Source organism: Mastomys coucha, unplaced genomic scaffold (assembly GCF_008632895.1).
Source record: "Mastomys coucha isolate ucsf_1 unplaced genomic scaffold, UCSF_Mcou_1 pScaffold4, whole genome shotgun sequence".
In the NCBI taxonomy this organism is placed as follows: domain Eukaryota; kingdom Metazoa; phylum Chordata; class Mammalia; order Rodentia; family Muridae; genus Mastomys; species Mastomys coucha.
In genome coordinates this window covers 40161809-40184191 of record NW_022196910.1, presented here as the reverse complement: position 1 = coordinate 40184191, position 22383 = coordinate 40161809, and the positions used below count along the sequence as shown (strand labels likewise).

Sequence of the window (22383 nt, the reverse complement as noted above, 5' to 3'; positions counted from 1 at the left end):
CTTGTATTTCTTTAAGGGAGTTATTCATGCCCTTCTTAAATTCCTCTATCACCCTCGTGAGATATGATATTAGATCCAAATCTTGCTTACTTTTCTGGTGTTTTGGGATATCCAGTACTTGCTGTGGTAGGAGTACTAGGTTCTGATGAAGCCAAGTAGTCTTGGTTTCTGTTGGTAAGATTCCTGCATTTGCCTTTCACCCTCTGTCGATCTCTGGTGTTAGATGTTCTTGCTGTCTCTTGCTGGAGCTAGTTCCTCTGTGGGTGTGTAAGCCTGTTTCAGCACTTCTGGGAGATCAGCTCTCCTCTGGTAAGACCCATGTGCAGAAGGCTTTGAATCAGTTGTCCCTCCTGAGTCCTGGGGTCAGAACAAATCCTGGAGACAGGCTTTCCACTTGTGGGAAAGTGCAGAGAGGGCTGTGGATCAGCAGTCCCTCCTAGGTATAGATGGAGGTAGAAGGGATCCTGTCCCAGCTGCCCTGCCACTTCTGAGACCTGTGACTCCCATCTGGACCTGCCTGAGTTCCTGTGTTGGAGCACTCCCTGGAGGCAAGCTCTCTGATTGTGGGGAAGGGGCAGAGAGGGCTGTAGATCTGCAGTCCCTCCTAGGTGTAGACTTCAAATTATTTCTATGAACATTATACTATAGCATTTCTTACAGAAATATATCTTGGTATTAAAAATAATGACTTCATTTTCTTTTCTTTCTCGTATGGAAACCATATTTACCTCTAAGTTAATTGATACAGCTTAAGTTAATTGATGCATATTAATGTTGTAGACTAGAAGGATAAGAAACTATTAAGTTGGCATCCCGAACTGGGCCAGATCAGTGCCTGATACCTTCCCACACCCTACGGTTGAATTAGGAGAAGGATTGAAGATGCTGAAAAGGAGGTGACCCCATAGGAAGACCAGCAGTCTCTACTAACCCAGACACCAGGGAGCAGCCAGAGGCTGAGCCAGAAACAAGGAAGCATACATGAGCTGGTCCAAGTCATCCTACCCCAGCCCCTGGCACATATAGAGCAGAGGACTACCTGGTCTGGCTTCAGTGGGAGAAGGTGTACCTAATCCTCAAGAGACTTGAGGGCCCAGGGAAGAGGGAGGCAGGTAGTGGGATACACTGTCAGAAGCAAGGAAAAGGAGACACTAGATGAGGAACTGTGGCAGAGGGAACCAGGAAAGGAGGGGGAAGGGAGGCCATGGCTAGAATGTAAATAAATAAAATAATTTTTTAAAAGAATCTATTAAACTGTGGTTGCTATCATGCAGGGTAATAAATAAGGTATTCTTTAAAGCACACAAGATAGGAGCACATGCAGACAACCACAGCCAGGTCTTTATCAGGAGATCTGGTAACCTCATGGAAGACACAGAGGAAAGATTGTAGGAGTCAGAGAGGATGGAGGACACCAGGAACACATGATTCAAACAGGGAGAGCTCATATGGGCTCATAAAGACTGAAGCAACAAGAAGAGTGTCTTTACCAGGTCCTCTGTGGATATGTTATAGCTGTTAGATTGGTTGTTTTGTGGGACTCCTAATAATGGTAGTTAGTATTTCTCTGAGTTTTTTTGCTGGCTCGTGGGACTCTTTTCCTCCTATTAGTTTGTTGTTTTAAGCCTTGATATGAGGGCTTTTGCCTCATCCTATTGTATCTTGTTTTGTCCTGTTTGTCTGTCATGTCTTAGAGACCTGGTCTTTCCTGAAGAAGAAATTAAGCAAGAGTAAAATCTGGGGGAGAGAGGAAGTGGAGCAGTGCTAGGAAGAGTGGAGAAAGAGGAAATTGTTTGAGATGTATTGTATGAGAGAAGAATCTACTTTCTTTTTTTATTGGTTATTTTATTTATTTACATTTCAAATGTTATCCCCCTTCCCAGTTTCCCCTACTCAAACCCCCTATCCCATTCTTCCCCCCCACTTCTATGAGGGTGCTTCCCCACCCACCTACCTACTCCCGCATCACTGCCCTAGCATTCCCCCACACTGGGGCATCAAGTCTCCACAGGACCAAGGGCCTCACCTCCCATTGATGCCACATAAGGCCATCCTCTGTTACATATGCAACTGGAGCCATGGGTCCCTCCATGTATACTCTCTATTTTTAATAAAACACTTTTTAAAAAAAGAATAGGGAAAGAAGCTTATAGTTTTGTAATTAATGAATTTTGAAATAAAACACAAATATTGCTGATAATTTATGATATAACTTTGTATAAGAAATATAATTCATTGTAGTAGCATGCATAAGTACTACCATCATGCTGCTTTGCATAACAACATTTGTTAGAATTGATAATGAAAAGAACTACTTAAACTATCCCATCACAGAGATGTTTAGTTATACAGGTTAATTAATTTCAAGATACTGTGTGCTTTAATCTTTTTTATGCATTTCTAGCAATTTATATCATCAAATATTTAATTGCAATTCAGTCACAATGTTTCTTTGGAACTAGAAATTAATTTTTCCCAAGAAAAATTCAGTCCCATGAACATTCTGACTGATAGTTGAGCACAAAAAGAAAGAATATCCCTTTAGTCTACTCAAAAGACTGCTTTTGCAAGTTTAGATGGCTAGGGAAACATATAAAGTATCAAGGTGAAGACTAAAAATAAAATATCACCAAAACTCAAATTTCTAATTTCAGGTTGCTGACATAAACATTCTTATTTTCATAAGAGTCAAGAAATTTCCAACTCTGCTAAATACACAAATGCCACCCATGAGAAGCCAGGAAAATCTACTTTTAAGCTTAAGTCCAGCTCATTTCACAACTGTAAAATACTAACATCTGATTGGACATAAACAGAAAGCTTACTTGGAAATTAAGCCATGGAAACATTCTAATCTGAATAGGTCCAGATTTCATAGCAGAAGAATGAATCAAGCAGATTTAAGAAGAAATGGTGATTTTGCTGTTCTTGGTGCTTGTGTTTAATTTTTTATTTCATTGTAATAAGGCTGTATTTCAATGACCCTCACATCACCAAAGGATTTTACCTCCATCGTACCTAAGCTGAGAGTTGATTGTTCTGCTGTACCAAGAAATGAATTGTAGACTTGATTTTTGGATACAGACTTCCTGCTATGGTCAAAGCTATTTGACTTGAGTGAGTGACTTCGTTCTCAACCTACAGAGAACAGGTTACATTCATTTAAGAAATGGTGGAGGTATTAAGATAGTCTATCCATAAAGTCATTCACCAACTATTTCAATGAACAATGGTTCTGCTTGGAGGGTGGCACAGACATTAGTTGAGGGTAAGAATTTGGTTCATTAGCTGTGATAATTTGGAAAAGCATTCATCTCAGAGAAAGAGTAACTTATAAAGTCCTCTTCTTCAAACTTGACACAAGAGCTACAAATGTCAAGCAAAGCATTCATTCTCACTTTGTTGTTTTCTTACAAGCCACCTCCCTATTTAATCATCTATGTTTCTTTTGGGTATGTAAATACTTTTGAAATATATAAGCTGTTCTGAAAACCATAGTATAGTGTAAAAACATGAAATAAACAATACTAATAGAGAGGCTGAGATAGGAGAAGCAAGATTTGAAGACCCTTATGTTGTACACAGCCAGACACTGTCACAAACATACAAGCTGACAGTGTATATAGATTGTACAATGTTGGACCTATTTCTCAAATTACCAAATTAGAGAGACCATTGGATAACAATCAACAAATTTCCATTTCCTCATATTATTGGATTTCAATCGATTAGGATATATTGGTAATATTAAATTTCATATTAATATATTAAGAAAAAGTAATTGTCACTTCCTGTTGTTTTTGTTGTAAAAGGTAGAATTAAGTTTGTGTGGATTTGTTGAAAGATTACCTTCTTGCTTCTTCTAGGGTGTAGTTTTGCTCCTTATGTTGATGTTTTCCATCTATTATCCTTTGTAGGGCTGGACTTGTGGAAAGATATTGTGTAAATTTGGTTTTGTCATAGAATATATTGTTTTCTCTATCTATGGTAATTGAGAGATTTGCTGGGTATAGTAGCCTGGGCTGGCATTTGTGTTCCTGTAGGGTGTGTATGACATCTGCCCAGGATCTTCTAGCTTTCATAGTCTCTGGTGAGAAGTCTGGTGTAATTCTGATTGACCTGCCTTTATATGTTACTTGACCTTTTTCCCTTACTGCTTTTAAAATTCTTTCTTTTTTTAGTGCATTTGGTGTTTTTATTATTATATGTCGGGAGGAATTTCTTTTCTGGTCCAGTCTATTTGGAGTTCTGTAGGCTTCTTGTATGTTCATGAGCATCTCTTTCCTTAGGTTAGGGAAGTTTTTTTCTATAATTTTGTTGAAGATATTTACTGGCCCATTTCATTGGGAGTCTTCATTCTCTTCTATACCTATTATCTCATTATCTCATGGTCTTCTCATTGCATCCTGGATTTCCTGGATGTTTTGGGTTAGGAGCTTTTTGCTTTTTGCATTTTCTTTGACTGTTGTGTCAATGTTTTCTAAGGTGTCTTCTGCCCCTGAGATTCTCTGTTCTCTCTCTTGTATTCTGTTGGTGATGTTTGCATCTATGGCTCCTGATTTCCTTCCTATGTTTTGTACCTCCAGGGTTGTCTCTCTTTCTGATTTCTTTTTTTTTTTTATCCTTCCATCCTGATTCCTCTTCCCACCATCCTTTAGCTGGTGAGCTGCCGGGCACCAGGTTCATACTTTTTGGACAGGAAGTTTTTCACAGGGGAACACGTCCACCCACTCAGCTAGCATAGAGTGCTTTGGCTCTCCTCAGCAGACTGGTGCTCCAGAGCTGCTTGCAGAGGAGTGTGCAGAAACCCTACCCCGAACCAGGCTACTCCTGAGAAGGAGCTGAGATCCACTTTAGACCCTCAGTCCCTCTTCCGCTTCTTCTTTTTGGTTCTCTCCTTTGGGTATTGCTGACTTCTCTCACCTTCATCCTCTGCTTCCCATGTCCTGCCATCATCTTTATTGCTTACATCCAAGACCTCCTCACAGCACTGCTGTCTTTTCTTTTTGTCTTTTTTTCTGACCTTTCTCTCTCCTTTTGTTAGGTCATCCTTCCCTTCTTCCTCTTGGGTATCTATGTCCTCCCCACACATCTGACCCTTCTTGCTGCGTCTCTTGGGGTCTTTATCTGCTCCACTGTTAACTGTCACATCTCTGCCTCCTTCATCACAGACTCCCATCTCCCCCTCTTCTTCATGGTGCTGCTTCCTCCTTTTCTTCTTTTTCCTGGAAAACCAATCAGATTGCTCTGTGCTCAGTTCTCTGGGCCCACTCTCCCCTGCAGCCTCTTCCTCCTCACTTCCTATAGCTGTTGCTTCTCTCTCATCTTTCTGCCTCCTTTTCTTCTTCTTGCTTTTCCTGAAGCTCTTGTCAGTGTGTTCCAGCAGCTCTTCGCCTAGACTCTTTTCAGTTGTTATACCCTTTTCCTCTTCTTTCTGCTTTCTCTTCTTTTTCTTTTTGTGGGAAGGCTCGCTGTCCGTCAGTGGTTGAGAGGTGCCCATGGCCTTTGAGCCTTTGAGCTGAGCCAGAAAGGCCTGCTCTTGGGCCTCCAGGCGAGCAAGTTTGGCCTTCATGGTGATTCCAATCCGGGCAGCCTTGTGTGCTGCTCACCCCTCACAAGCTTTGAGTAGCATCTCATCAGTTAGACTGCAAGGGCAGATGACAAGTTACAAACAGATACGGTAAGAGGGCTTGTCTCTCTGTCTCTGTCTCTGTCTCTCTCTCTCTCTCAAAAATATTCATCTTCACTATTCAAAACCTGGCACTTTTTTGAAGTGCTAAGAATACAAGGATTAGTACAATCTAATTAATCCTACAAACATACACCTACTATCCTCCGACAAGAGCTCAGTCAAGCATTAGGCTTACGTTCATTCTCTTAAGATCCCAAAGCATCTCCCACATGCCCTCAGTACCAAGATAAAGTCTCACATCTTTGGGGGCACAGGCTCATGGTTGTCAACATCATTGCAGCTCCCCAAGTTGCTTTCAGGCTTCTCTTCACCTGAGATTAGTATGGCTGTCGTCAGTGTACAGTCCTCTCCGTGAAAGCACGTGTCACACCCGACTGCAGTGCGGCCATCTTCCCCTCTTTCTGATTTCTTTATTGTTTCTATTTCCGTTTTTAGATTCTGTATGGTTTTGCTCATTTCCTTCACGTTTGATTATGTTTTCCTGTAATTCTTTAAGGGATTTTTGTGTTTCCTCTTTAAGAGCTTCTAGCTGTTTACCTGTGTTCTCCTGTATTTCTTTGAGGGTGCTATTTATGTCGTTCTTAAGGTCCTGTATCATCATCATGATAAGTGATGTTAGATCTGAATCTTGCTTTTGCGGTGTGATGGTGTGTCCAGGACTTGCTATGGTGGGAGAATTGGGTTCTGATGATGGCAAGTGACCTTGGTTTGTGTTTATTTTCTTATGGTTGCCCCCCGCCATCTGGTTAATTCTAGTGCTACCAGCCCTTGCTAAATCTGACTGGAGCCTGTCCTTCCTGTAATCCTGGTTGTGTCAGAACTCCTCAGAATCAAGCTGACCCTGTGATCCTGTGATTCTGGGATCCTGGGATCCTGGGCTTGTTAGATCACCTGGGAGTGGGGCTTTCTCTGTGTGTTGTGGGACTGGCTGCAGAGCTTGTGCCCAAGGTCTGCTCAGGACACTAACCCAGACAGACCAGAAGGACCCGAGTCACTGAGCTGGTGGAGTTCCTGTGTGCCTGGTCCCACTGGTCCCAGTTACTCCCAGTGTTGGGACAGATGTTGGTTCCTGCTCGCCTCTGATCCTAGGTGTGTCAGAATGCCTGGGAGTGGAGCTTCCTCTGGGTGTTGTGGGACTGGCTGCAGAGCTTTCACCCAAGGTCTGCTCTAGACCCCAGCCCTGCTTTTGTTTAATTTTATTCTGTGTATTAGCCAGCATTTGGTGGAGTAACAAGGAATCTCTCTATATGTATAGAAAGAGGATTGATTAGAATAATTTACATGAATCCTGCTAATCCAACAATGCTGTGAACAGAAATCACATGAATCAGGAACATGCTCAGTCCACAAGGCTGGGTGTCTGAGCTGGTCTCCTGTGTATGCTATAATCCCAAAACTTTAAATCTAATGCCAGGGAAGGAATGGACTCCCTAGCAAGGTGAGGGAGAATAGAAGATCAAAATGTTCTTTGTTCTATGCCCTATTATAGGCTTCAAGCAGAAAGTGTAATCAAACTAAAGGTGTGCTTTCCCACCTCAAGAACTGAAATAGATTATTTCAAGTTAGGCAAAAATGCCTCACTAGCATGTCCTCCCTTTTGGGATTTTAGTTATTTTGAGATGTAATCAAGTTGACAACCAAGTATACCTATCAAACTTTTTATTTGTCTTCATCTCCTGCTCTATCTCAGTCATTCTGTCTCTCTCTGTTCTACTCTGTTTCTCTGGTTGTTCCTATATGTGTGTATTTCTCTCTCAATTTCTCTCTCTCTGCATGTTTGTGTGTGTGTGTGTGTGTGTGTGTGTGTGTGTGTGTGTGTGCGTGTGTTGTCCAGATGTGATATTCCCTCCTTTAGAAGACAAAGGGATATAAGCTTGCCCTAACATTTCACTAGTTGACTTGACAATTAACATACAAACCAGTTTAATAACGTGACCTCAAATATATATTTCATATGAAAGTTTGAAAATGCAACACTGTCTGATTTCCCATTCTGTGTCCATTGTTTATTCACCCTGTGAACTTTAGGGCAGAAAACTGGTTTCAGAATAAGGACCCTATTAGTTCTCCATAAACAAATGCCTAGTAGAATGTGGTATGATGTAACCTAATTTATATTTATAGATGTTTAGAGGGGAAAGGTGCCATGCTTCAGTTTAAACAATTAACCTGCTTGTGAGAGATTGTTTTATACTAGAAAATTTAATTTGTGATAGAAATTGAATTTTAGAAATGTCACTTATTCAGTTTATGACAATAAATTAGTCATGTGGAATATCAGGCTGAATATTTAAACAAATCCTTCCCAGGATGATATCAATTAAGAATGACTGCTGAATTTTTCTTTGCATGAAAGGAGACTAGCTGACAATATAGTTCTTGAATTAATAATCCAACATAGTGTCTCAGAAAGGTAGGATAGAAAGATATTGATGAGAGAGAATGCATTTAAGGTACCCTATATTGAAGTTTCATGGTGCTTTGAAACTCTTTTATGCTTTTTTTGAAATGTTTTACATTTTACTAAAAGTCAAGTGTCTGAGGGCTAGTATGTGCAATATGACAGTTCATTGCCATATGAAATCCCCAAATAGCTGATATGACTATGTAGCAGGGCTCTGAGGGCCAAGATGTACTTTAGGTTGACATTCTTGTAGTCATTTATATTATAATGAAATGGGACTATAAAGTATCAGGAAGACAAAAAATGAATTTTTATTATAACTTTCCTTTATATCCTCTTATGATCTCCCCTTTCAGTTTATACACTTTGACAATTTAATAATTAGCTTTGATCTCCTGTTATGTGAGGGTCTGAATGCTTAGTAAGATCAGAAAATTAAACACACATGAACAATATTTACAAATAAAACCGCAGAACTAGGGTGCTGCCACAGTGGTTAAAAAACCCTTACCAAGCTTCCAGAAGACCTGGCTTTTATTCCCAGCACCCACATAGTAGCTTGCAAATATCTGGAACTCCAGTTCTAGAAAATCCTACCCCTTCTTTTGGCTTCTATGGGCTTCAGGCACACATGTGTAAAAATGTACTTGCAGGCCAAACACCCATATACATAAAATAAAATGGGAAGAATACTTTATTTAAAGGTGGAGAAATGACAAATTTATAAATATGGTAAATCTGTGACAATATTTTTAAAAATCTGATTTTTATATAATTAATTTTACAAAATATTTTATCTTGAGATAACTCATTTAAAAGTGATATATATATATATATAAGCAAATATAGAAAATCTGCATCTATCAGATTTTCAAATGTTCAGTTCTCTCATTTATAAGATACAAAGTTATTTCAAAAACATGTTTTATCACTGAATTATTCTCTATAATTCCTATTAAATGCATGTTCAAATTAGTGTTTTGAAAATTAAATTCTGGGTAGACATGACTAGCCTTACATATCCATGTATAGATAATTCTCTTTCAAAGTAAAACATTTTTTACAATCTTTTAAAAATAAATACAATGAAAAATCCCCCCCCCATTTACTCCTTCCAATCTCTTCCATAACCTCACATGCCCAGATTTTCATGGTCCCACTGTCTTCAATTACTACTCTTGTATTTTTATATATAATTATAACAAGAAAATACATAAATATAACACTCTGAACCTATTTAGTGGTGTGTGTGTGTGTGTGTGTGTGTGTGTGTGTGTGAGAGAGAGAGAGAGAGAGAGAGAGAGAGAAAGAGATCTAAATGCTAACCACTTGATATTGAATAAACAATTAAAATTCATATATATTATAATCCATATATATGTGTTTATACATATATATATATGACTAACACAGTAGCTACATGTTCCCATTGTTTCTTTTTTTATTAGATATTTTTTACATGTCTTATGATTTCTCCTTTCTCAGTTTCCCATCTAAGAAAAAAACAAAAACAAAAAACAAAAAAACAAAAAAACAACAACAACAAAAAAAAAAAAAACCAACAAGAACAAACCCCTGTTGCCTCCCCCCTCCTCCTGCTTGCCACCCCACCCTCTCCCACTTATTGGCTCTGGCATTCCCCTACACTGGGGCACAGAACCTTCACAGGGCCAAGGGCCTCTCCTCCCATTGTTTCTTTGCACATGTTTATATACACCTTGATGAGGCCTAGGCTCTTTTCTTACTGTCAAACTTTATGATTTGAAGGTCCACTTCACTCACAGGCTGTACTACTATCAAATTGGTGGCAAAGTAAAGACACTAAAATGGAATCTCTCTGTGTATACATCATCACAAATCTGTCAGGTTTGCTTGATCTGGTCTCCTTGTTCAGCAACACTAGCCTGTGCTGCCTGAGGAAGAGCTGACAGCCACAGGAAGGTCACAGTGGTTGCCACATGATCAGAAGAACAGATAGAGTCAAAAGAAAACATTTTATAAGTACTTCTCCCTCATCGAAATTTATTCATCACAGAAATGAATATGCTCCTGGACCTTTTAGCAAAGATCACCTGTACTATTAAGATTAAAATAAAACCTGAGTCAGGAATGTACATTGGTCAGACTGATGTTCTTGCTACTCCATTGGTTTGATAACACTTTCATTCTCTGGGCTAATTCAAAAACATGTGAAAATGTTTCCTATAACATACATATATATAACATACATGTATGTATGTGTATATATATATGTATATATGTATATATATATATATATATATATACATATATACATATATATATATGTATGTTTCCAAAACTGACATAGTTAATTCCCTTTTTTTTGTTTCTGTCTTCTTCAAGGATACCACTGGGTCTTCTTACAACCAGAAGCAGACACAGTTCACACAGAGGAGATGGACAGAATGGCTTCCCATTGATGAAGACAGTTTTTGTGAATCCAACTGTTTAACCTCATCAATAGCATGAGAAAGTGTCCTGACACCCTTATTATTTTTCAGAGCAAAAAAAACAGAAAGTTTTGTTACCTCTCATCATAAATGTCAGATTTGATTTAGGATTGGAAGAAAGGATTTGTCTTAATTCTTTTTATAGAACTAAGAAAAGCAAACTAGTATAATTTCCAAACAGAAAAGTATCTTGTTAGGAATATGGTCTTTATAAACCTTTTCTATTACTTACTTGTTTGTGTTCTCCACCCCCCCATGTGTGTGTGTGTGTGTGTGTGTGTGTGTGTGTGTGTGTGTGCATGTATGCATGTGTGTGCCTGTATGTGTGTAGTTCAGAGGACAGCTCTTTTATGAGTTTCAACCATTCAAGTATGTGGGCTCCAGAAGTGGAGTTCAAATATCCAGATCTGGAGATAAGTGCATTCACCCCAAGGCACTCCACTTGTCCAGATATGTGTTGCAATTTGAGTCCATGGTTTGTTTTTAGAAAGCATTCACTAATCTAGTAGTTCATCCCATAGCAGGGAACCTTTGTGTATACCATTTTGTTCCTATGACAACTCCTGAGTAGGATAGTCATGATAAGTAAGGACTAGACACCAGTACTTTATAATAGAAAGATGGAAAATTGTACACAAATCAGACAAATAGGAATAGATGCATATACTCATAGAATAGATGAGGGTGTATGGACTGCAGACGTTTGACCTGTTTACAGGTGATGACAACATAGGAATAGAGAGACAAGACATGGCAGCCTGATAAATGAAGAGGTCTGTGTATGTTTGTATCCAAGGATACAGAGTGACTAGACTTGAATTATAAAATAGAAGATGTCAGGTATAACACAATGTTCTTCGCTGGGTGACATAAATCTGATGCTGCAGTGCAATGCTAGGCACATACATATAGTATAAAAGGAAGGCTGCTGAGCATATCGTGGGTGATTTGCTCCAATGCATCCACCCACTCAACCACTAGACAGTGAAGGAGTACAATAGTAGAGGGCACGTCTAGGCTAACAAAACTAAATTTGTCTAGTTCATATAAGAAAACACTAAAAATATGGGTTAAAGATAGATAGCAAACATAAATAGACAAGATTCAGAACATAATAAGTAAGTTTCAGTGTTAATGCCTTGTATAATTTTATATTGACTTATTATTATTTTAATCTTTTACTTCCTTAACTGTAATACTTACCTTTTTAAAATATGTTTTTTAGTAAACTTACAGTCTAATTATGCACCAAAATAATTTAAGTGTTTTTAATTAACAAAGAAAGCACTTTTTAAATAGTCCTAAGTCTTACTACTGAGCCCATGAAATATAAATGTAAGAAAAATTGCTTAGTTTAGTATTCACTATGAGCAGGGATACTACAAAGTTTATGTGTAAAATATCTTCTATTTTGAGTGATACTTTATGAAGAATATTTGGTGAGTTATATTGAATCATTGGCTAAATAGTAGTACATTTTAATATTATTAATAAGAATGTTTTTCCCAATTTTAAGAATTATTGTAAGAAATTTACACAGCACTATGTCTTTTGGGAGAAAAACAGAACAAAACAGAGATTGCCATGGATTCTGCAATCTAAACAACAAAAACAGAAAACAATAAGACTCTTGAATCTCCAGTTTACCATGTCCACTTAAGGAACAGCCAAGAGAGGCCCATAGCTCTTCCTACCCTCTGCAAGGAGTCCTGCTAATATCAGGAACATGCAGCAAACACCAAGAACAACTTGATGACTAAAGGCCAGTATGAGAGTACAATCAACAGGAGTCAGGGCAACAGCATGCCACCAGAGTCTGTCTATCCTACTGCAGCAAGCTCTGGATATCCAAACGCAGCCAAAGCACAAGATGACCTTAGATGGAAGCATGGAAAGGGAAAATGAATAAATCCCATAAAGAACTACAGAAATATACAACGAAACAGATGAAGGAAATGAAGAAAATGGTACAAGAACTGAAAGTAGAAATAGAAGCAATAGGGCTGGAGAGATGGCTCAGCAGGTAAGAGCACCTACTGCTCTTCCGAAGGTCCTGAGTTTGAAGCCCAACAACCACATGGTGGCTCAAAACCACCTGTAATGAGATCTGACACCCTCTTCTGGTGTGTCTGAAGACAGCTACAGTGTACTTATGTATAATAATAAATAAATCTTAAAAAAAAGAAATAGAAGCAATAAAGAAAACATAAACTGGGGAAATCCTAGAGATGGAAAACCTAGGGAAGAGAACAGGAACTACAGATGCAAACAACCATCAGTAACAGAATACAAAAACAAAAGAGAGAATCTCAGGTGTGGAAGATCCAATGAAAGAAATTGATATATTGGTCAAAGAAAATATTAAACCTAAGAAGTTCCTGACATGTCTGGCGGTTGTGGCTCACGCCTTTAATCCCAGCACTTGGGAGGCAGAGGCAGGTGAATTTCTGAGTTTGAGGCCAGCCTGGTCTACAGAGAGAATACCAGGACAGCAGGGCCAGACAGAGAAACCTTGCCTTGAAAAACAAAAACAAACAAACAAACAAACAAAAAGAAGTTCCTGACACAAAACATCCAAGAAATATGGGGCACTATGAAAAGACTAAATGTAAAAATAGTAGGAATAGAAGGAGGAGAAGTTTTCCAATGATAAGTCCCAGAAAATATTATCAACAAAGCCATAGAAAAAAATTTCAAACCTAAAGAAAGAGATGCCTATAAACATACAAGGACCTTACAGAACACCAAGTAATAGGACCAGGAAAGAAAATACTTCTCCTAGATAATAATCAAAACACTAAATGTACAGAATTAAAAAAAAAAGAGGGAGAGAGAGAGTATTAAAAGCTACAAGGCAAAAGGCCAAGTAACATATAAAATTAGACCTATGAGAAATATACCTGACTTCTCAACAGGGACTTTAAAAGCCAGAAGGGCTCAAGTAGATGTCTATCTTGCAGACTCTAAGAGACCATTGATGTCATCCCAGACTGCTGTACCTTGCAAAACTCTCAATAACCATAAATAGAGAAACAATGGAATCAGACACTTCATACTCATCAAAGGAAAAGTCCACCAAGATGATGTCTCAATACTGAACATCTTCCAAGGGCACCCACATTTGTAACAGAAACATTACTAATCCTTAAGTAACACATTGAACTCCATATATTAATAATGAGAGATTTCAATACCCAACTTTCACCAACTGACATTGAAATGGAAATAATGAAAGAAACAGAGGTTATTAACCAAATGGAATTAACAGATATTTACAGAACATTTCACTCAAACACAAAAGAATAGACTTTCTTCTTAGCACCCCACAGAACCTTGACCACATAGTCAGTTACATAACAAGCCTCAACATATACAAGATAATTGAAATGATACCTGGTATCTTATCAGACCACTATGGATTAAAGCTAAAATTCAACAATAACAGGAACATCAGAAAGCCTACAAACGCATGAAAATGGAATAACTACTCAATCACCACTGGGTCAGGTAATAAAGAAAGAAAGAAAATGAAAAATTTCAAGAACTTAATGAAAATGAAGGCACAACATACCCAGACTTATGGAAAATAATGAAAGTAATCCTAAGAGGAAAGTTTTTAACCTTAAGTTGCTACAAAAAGAAATTGGAGAGATCTCATACCAGCAATTTAAAAGCACATCTGAAAGCTATAGAAAAAAAAAGCAAACACACTCAAGAGGAGTAGGTGGCAAAAAATAATCAAATTCAGGGCTGAAATCAATAAATTATATACAAAAAGAACAATACAAAGAATCCAAGAAACCAAGAACTGATTCTTTGGCAAAACCAGTAAGATAGATAAACACTTAGCCAAACTAACTAAAAGGCAGAGAAACAATATCCAAATTTTAAAAATCAAAAATGAAAATGGGACAGAACAACAAACAATAAGGAAATCCAGAGAATCATTAGGTCTTACTTCAAAAGCCTGTACCACAAAATATGAAAATCTAAATAAAATGAATGGGATTTTTGTTAGATATCAATTACCAAAGTTAAATCAAGAGCAGGTAAACTATTTAAATATTCCTTTAAACCACAAGGAAATAGAAGCAGTCATTAAAACTTCTCACAAGCAAAAATGTTCAGAGCCAGATGGCTTTAGTGCAGGATTCTATGAGACTTACTACTAATACTGATCAAACTATTCCAGAAAATAGAAACAGAAGGAACATTATCAAACTTATTCTTTAAGGCCACAGTCACCTTGATACCTAATCCATGCAGACTCAACAAAGAATGATAATTTCAGGACAATTTTTCTTATTAAATTTGATGCATAAATACTCAATATAATACTTGCAAACCAAATCTAAGAACACATGAAATACGTCATCCACCACAATCAAAGCTTCATCCCAGGGATACAGCATTGGTTCATCATACAAAAAAATTATCAATGTAATTCACAGTATAAACAAACTGAAAGAAAAGAAACACATGATCCTCTTATTAGATGCTGCAAAAACATTCAGCAAAATCCAACTCCCCTTTATGTTGAAATCTTGGAGAGGTCAGGGATTCAAGGCACATACCTAGACATAACAAAAGCAATATAGAGCAAGCCAATAGCCAATATCAATCTAAATGGGCAGAAACTTAAAACAAATCTACTAAAATCCAGGACATTGCTAGGCTGTCCATACTCACCGTATCTGTTTTCTATAGTACCTGCATTTCTAGCGAGAGCAATAAGACACCAGGAGATCAAGGGGATACAAATTGGAAAGGAAAAAGTGAAGGTACCTCTATTTATGGATGACACGATAGTATACATAAGTGGCCACCAGAATTCAATGGGAGAACTCCTATAGCTGATAAATACCTTCAGCAAAGTGACCAGATACAAAATGAACTCAAAACAAAACAAAAACAAATATCCCTCGTTTATTTAAGAAATAAGCTGGCTGAGCAAGAAATCAGGAAAACAATACCCTCTAAAATAGCCACAAATAATATAAAATATCTTTGTGTAAGTCAAACAAACAAAGAGAAAGACCCAGATGAGAAGAACTTCTAGTCTCTGAAGAAAAAATATTTGAATAAAATTTCAGAAGATGGAAAGATCTCCTATGCTCATGGATTAGTAGGATTAACATAGGAAAAACAGCCTTCTTACAAGAAGCAACCTACACATTCAATGTAATTCCCATCAAAAATCCAATGTAATTCTTACAGACCTTGAAACAGCAATTCTCAACTTCATATGGAAAACCAAAAAGAGCAGAATACCTAAAACTATCCTGAACAATAAAAGAACTTTTAGTCATATCTCCAGCCCTGTTTTCAGGCTGTACTACAGAGCAATAGTAATAAAAACAGCATGGTATTGTCATAAAAATAGGTTAATCAATCAAATAGAATCAAAGACCTAAAAATAAACACACATATACAGACACTAGCCAAAAGCCTTACAACAGAAAAAAGAAGGCATTCTCAACAAATGGTGCTAAACTAACTGGATGTCTGCATGTAGACAAATGCAAATAAACCCATCTTTATCACACTGCAACAAACTCAACTCCATGTGGATTAAGGACCTCAACATAAAACTGGACACACTAAATAATAAAAGAAAAAGTGGGGAACATATTTGAACACATTGGCACAAAACATCAAGTTTAGGCACGAAGAACAACAAATGATAAAGGGAACCTTATGAAAATGAAACATTTCTGAAAGGCAAAGGACACTGTCAATAGGACAAAACCTGCAGAATGGGAAAAGACCTTCACTAACCCACTAACCCTGTACCTGACAGAGCCCAAATATCCAAAGATGCTAGCAGCCAACCATTGGACTGAGTATGGGATTCCCAATGGAGGACTTAGAGAAAGGGCTGAAGGAGCTGAAGGAGTTTGCAACCCCATAGGAAGAACAACAATGTCAACCAACCAGACACCCCCAGAGCTCCCAGGGACTAAACCACCAACCAAAGGGTACACATAGAGGGACCACATATGTAACCTGATATAGCTGTTTCCTGAGAAGTTCTGCCAGCACCTGACCAATACAGATGCAGACACTTACAGCCAACCATCAAACTGAACCAGGAAACCCCAATGGATGAGCTACAGAAAGGACAGAAGGAGCTCAAGAGGATTGCAACCCCATAAGAACAATATCAACTAACTGGACCACCCAGCACTCCCAGGGACTAAACCGTCAGCCAAAGAGGACACGTAGAGGGAGCCAGGACTCCAGATACCTATGTAGCAGAGGATATATATACCCTTATCCAACATCAATGGGAGAAAAGGGAGGCTTGATGCCCCAGTGTAAGGGAGATGCTAGAGGGATGAGGCAGGAGTGGGTGAATGGGTAGAGGAGCACCCTCATAGAGTCAAAGGGGAGGGATGAAGTGGGATGGGATGGGGGGTTGCTGGTGGGGTAACCAGGAAGGGGGATATCATTTGAAATGTAAACAAAGAAATTAATTAAGAGAAAAAACAATAATGGGACACAGAACTAAACACACAATTCTAAACAGAAGGTTATCTAATGGCCCAAAGGCCATAGAAATGTTCAAAGTCTTTCATTATCCAGGAAATAAAATTAACAACTCTTAGATTCCATATTATACTCACCAGAAGGGCTGAGATTAAAAAATTCAAGTGACATGCTGGCAAGAATGTAGAGCAAGGAGTTACACTCCTCCATTGCTGGTGGGAATGCAAACTTGTACATCCACTTAGGAAATCATTTGTTGTTTTCTCAGAAAGTTCAGAATAGTTCTACCTCACTACCCAATTATACCACTTCTGAGCATATACCCCAAAGGTGCTGCACCGTACCACAAAGACACTTACTCAACTATGTTCATAGCAGCTTTTTTAGTAATATCCAGAAATTGGGGGAAGGGGGAGATGTCTCTTAACCAAATGATAAAGAAAATGTGGTATATTTACACAATGGAATGCTAGTCAGTTATTAAAACAAACACATTTGCAGGTAACTGGATGGAACAAAAAAATTATCATGCTGTGTGAGGTAACCCAGACTCTGAAACACAGGCATGGTATGCACTCACTAATAAGTAGTCATTAGCCATAAAGTACAGGATAATCATGCTACAATACACAGACAGAAAGAAGCTAAGTAACAGAGAGGGCCTATGGGAGGATTCTAGAGAAGCCCTAGAAGTCTACAAGCAGAGCTTAATTTGAGTAGGAGTCCAGTAGATAACATTACTAAAATATGACTAGTAGACTTTATTCATGAAGTTTAAAAGGGAAACAATTCTGTTGGAAACTGAATCGGAGGCCACTAATGTCGCCTTCTAATGCAGGCTCAATTCCGCTCATAATCATCAACATCAGAAGGAGGTTAATTTAAAAAGGTAAAAGCCTGTTTTGTTTGGTGGAGGCAATTTTAGAACAAAATAATGTTCATGCTGTGCCATGGTTATTCCTTACTAATTTTTTTCCAGGTTTATACTGAGAATTCAAAATAGAAACAAGCAGAAAGGTGCAGAAAAGAATACACTTGGGTGAGGGACAAGTGTGAATGAATTTAGAGTTGCTGTTCTAGGAGCTGTAAATAAAATAACGTAGGACAGTATGATGGAATCATGAAAGAAGTTACCTCAATTAGGGGATGGGTGTTTGTGGAGGAGAAACTGGGATGGGGGATAACATTTAAAATGTAAGTAAATTAAATAACCAATAAAAAAGAAGAAAACAAAAACAAACAACAAAAAAAAACCTTTGTACTTTGTTCTAAAACAATAGAAGAGCTTCCAGGGGTAGATATTACTCTAGCTGTCTATCTATCTATCTATCTATCTATCTATCTATCTATCTATTTATCTATCTATCTTTCTATCTATCTATCGATCTATCTATCTATCAATCATCTATCTACCTATTTATCTACCTATCTATCCATCCAGTCATCTATCTATCATAAATTTACCTATTTATCTACCTATCTATTCATTCATTCATCTATCTATTATATATCTATCTACCTATCTATATATCATCCTATCTACCTATCTACCTATCTATCTATCTATCTATCTATCTGTCACCAATCATAAATATATATATATATATTTACAAATATATATATATGTATTCTCTTGCTTTAAACATGTGTATGTATGTATGTGTATTTTATGAAGGAATAAAACTATCAAGTAGGGCATTATTCAATTTGTTTCCATGGAAGGTATGTACAATCTAACAATTCCCTTCTTCAGGCTTGAGTAGCAGATGATAAATCTCCTATTCCAGGAAGTGAAATACCACAACACTCTAGTTTATTATTGAAAAACTGGAAGACTCCTGAAAGACTATGGCAAAATAAAGAATGCTGGGAACAGGAGAAATAGTATTCCCCAGGGAAGAGCACACTATCTACTACCAAATAGCCAGCCCTGAAATCTGCATAATACTAACATTATGCAAACTGATCAATTACATTTAGGAATATAAACATGAAACTACAGTAAGTGAACAAAGTGCTTATGTGTCTGTCTGTATGTATGTGTATATATGTATATACATGTGTGTGTGTGTGTGTGTGTGTGTGTGTGTATTTGGCCAAAGAAAGGGGAAGAGGGAAATTACTAAGTAGAAAGCAAAAATAAAATAAAAAGAGTGAGACTAGAACCTTAGCACAAGGATACATTACTCTCATCTTCCTGCCTGGGAAGACAGTGACCAGAAGCCTCCTGCTTGTGATGTCATGCCTTCTCCATTATGAATGACTTTGTCCCCTTGAAGTATGAGCCAAAATTACTGATTTGTCAGTGTGCTTGATCACAGCAACAGATGCATAGCTACAATACTATTCATACAAAATAAAATAAAATAAAATAAAAGCCTTCAAGCCTAAACAATAAATTCATTGGAACATATCTTTCATTCTTAGATAAAATGTTTTTAATTCTTAATTACTCAGTTGATGGTGGACTGCTTGTTTGTACTGCTTAATATTGAATATTAAGAGTGAAAGGACATGCTGCTTTTTCTCTAAATAGTGTAGAAATTCCTTGTGAGACCTCATATACTAGAATGATATCAGAGTGGCCAAAATGCAGGCTAAACCTCTGCCGTTACTGGTGTCTGCTGTCACAGGCTTGCAGTACCCTGTTCGCCTCACTTCCTCATCTCAGAGTGTCAACGGAGTTTGAATATAATTCCCATGAATCCTGGTGCTTCTCACAAGGGCACCTTTCCAGTTGTGAGCATGAGATGTGACTGGTTCATAGGTTGAGAATTTGGCCCATGTCACTCTGCCCCACTGCTAATTTGACTTAAAGTCAAGGAGATTTTTTACTTATCTGTCTGTTAGTGAAAACACTCTTGGAAGATTTGTTCCCCTCCTTTCCTTGCTTAGAATTAACTTTTAAGATGTGTCTATATTGAAATAATATAATTGATGTTTAAAACAAATTTGGCAGAGCAGAGAAGTAAAGTGTAGACAAAGGAAAACAGTCATGTTAAATGATTCTTTGGCATGTAGTGAGTAAGTGTCAAATTGCAGGTGTTCTGATTTAAAAAAAAATGGCGACTAAACCCTGTAATATGCACAGTGATGAGATTTGCGGGGCTGCTATGCTTCTCCTTCTATCTGGAATGTATGAAGAATGGAGACAGCTCTGCAATCTGCCCACTGAATCACTGGAAATAGAACCAGCAATGCTAATTTTTTCCTCTATGTTAGCGTTGAAGAAGGGACTGAAAGAGTTGAAAAGGTCTGCGACCCATAGGAAGAACAACAATATCAACCAACCAGATCCCCACCCCACCCCCGGTCCCCCTGAGCTCCCAGGGACTAAACCACCAATCAAAGAATATGCATGGAGAGACTCATGGCTCCAGCAGCATATGTAGCCTAGGATGGCCTTGTCGGGCATCAATGGGAGGAGAGGCCCTACGTCCTGTGAAGGCTTGATGCCCCAGTGTATGGGAATGCTAGAGAGATGAGGCAGAAGTGGGTGGGCAGGGGGAGCATCCTCATAGAAGTAGGTGGAGGGAAGTGGGATAGGGGTTTTGTGGAGGGGAAACTGGGAAGGAGGATAACATTTGAAATGTAAATAAATAAAATAACCAATAAAAATTTTAAAAAAATTACCTCATTAGATAGTCTTATCTAATAAAAGCAAAGGGAGAGAAGAAAATTATAAGAACACATTTATTGACTGTGGTAGCCCAAATGTGTAAGAACTAACAGTTGGATGGCATGTTAATATCGCAGTAGAGGAAGAATGCTAACATTTAATGTCCTCAAAGCTATCCTATGTGCTCTTTCTCTCTCTTATTGCTTCACATATGGATAAAAGAATAGAAGTGAAGGCCAAAGCACTAATGAGTAGCATCCTGAAAACACACAATGACACAGGAGTAAAGGTTATATTTGTCTTCTCCACAGAATATAGTTTAGAAAATAGCAGGTACTGGGCAGTGGTGGCGCACGCCTTTAATCCCTTGGGAGGAAGAGGCAGGCAGATTTCTGAATTCAAGGCCAGCCTGGTCTACAGAGTGAGTTCCAGGAGATAGGGCTATGCAGAGAAACCCTGTCTTGAAAAAAATAAAGAAAGAAAGAAAATAAAAATAAAGAAAAGAAAAAGAAAACAGCAGGGACATAGAATGTCAAATGAATTCAATAAGGCTATTTAACATCATTACAAACTTAGCAGTCAGTCATGCAATTAGCAACTACATTTTCTATGTATATATATATACATATATTGTGTATTGACAGTCAATATACAATGAATATCTATAGAGTGTATATAGCTAAATCTTTTGAAATTTCCGATTTATGCAATATAAATATATTCTTTATAAACAGATTGAAAAAATGAACTGGTTTCATTTCAAACACCTTACAAAGGTAAGAAGACAAGGGTTTGAGCTAGATCAAGTTTTTGAAACTCTAGGAAGATCATAAAAAGATCAACATATCCAAGTATATGTTTCTATACATGTCTAATTGGACTCAGGTCCAGCTCAAAACAAAAAAATTCATTCCTGGTACTGTAAATCTAGACAACTACCACTTGCTAATGAGACCATGGACCCCAGAGAAGAATCTACAACTGCTGCTTTCCTAAGTCACTGTAATTTCTAACTCTGTTCTAAGTCCCTGTTCTTATACTCACAGCTAAGCATATGCAACTCTCTCATATGCAAGGAAGCTTCTCTTTCCATTAGAGAGACACTATCCCAGTAATTCATGAGCAATCAAGACTTAGAGAACAATTCATAGTGGGGTGCTCAGCCCCATCAGCTACAGCAAAACACCTGCACTAAAAGTTCATTGAACATTCAGGAACATTGAAGAAGAAAAGACAGAAAGATTATATAAGCCAGAAGACCAGGATTCCCAGTATGAGATGCTGTGTCCTAAATATAATGGGGAATCTCTATCCACAAAATCTAAATTAATAATAATAATAATAATAATAATAATAATAATAATAATAATAAATAGTAATAGTAAGGGTCCACAAATAAGACCAAGATGGAAAAGAAATCACCAGGCTCTAGGCCAAGATGACAAACTCTAGGTAGTTAATGGCTGGTGATGAAGAACTATAGGTAGTTAATGACTGGTGATGAAGAACTATAGGTCGTTAATGACTGGTGATGAAGAACTATAAGTAGTTAATGGCTGGTGAGAGACAGACAGTGACCAGAGGCTCACTCTTTCTTCAGAGGCTAAACCATTATCCAGTCCTAAAATGACAGCCCTAAATAGATACATCTAGAAGAAAGACTAAAACGACCCATCTTTCTGTTCTCTCTCTCTCTCTCTCTCTCTCT

The 22383-nt window shown here is 37.8% G+C and overlaps 1 pseudogene; it reads right to left on the bottom strand.

The window, feature by feature from the left end:
• Positions 1 to 4861: 4861 nt before the first annotated feature.
• The window catches only part of LOC116076550, an 85131-nt pseudogene continuing 67609 nt past the window's right edge, over positions 4862 to 22383 (bottom strand).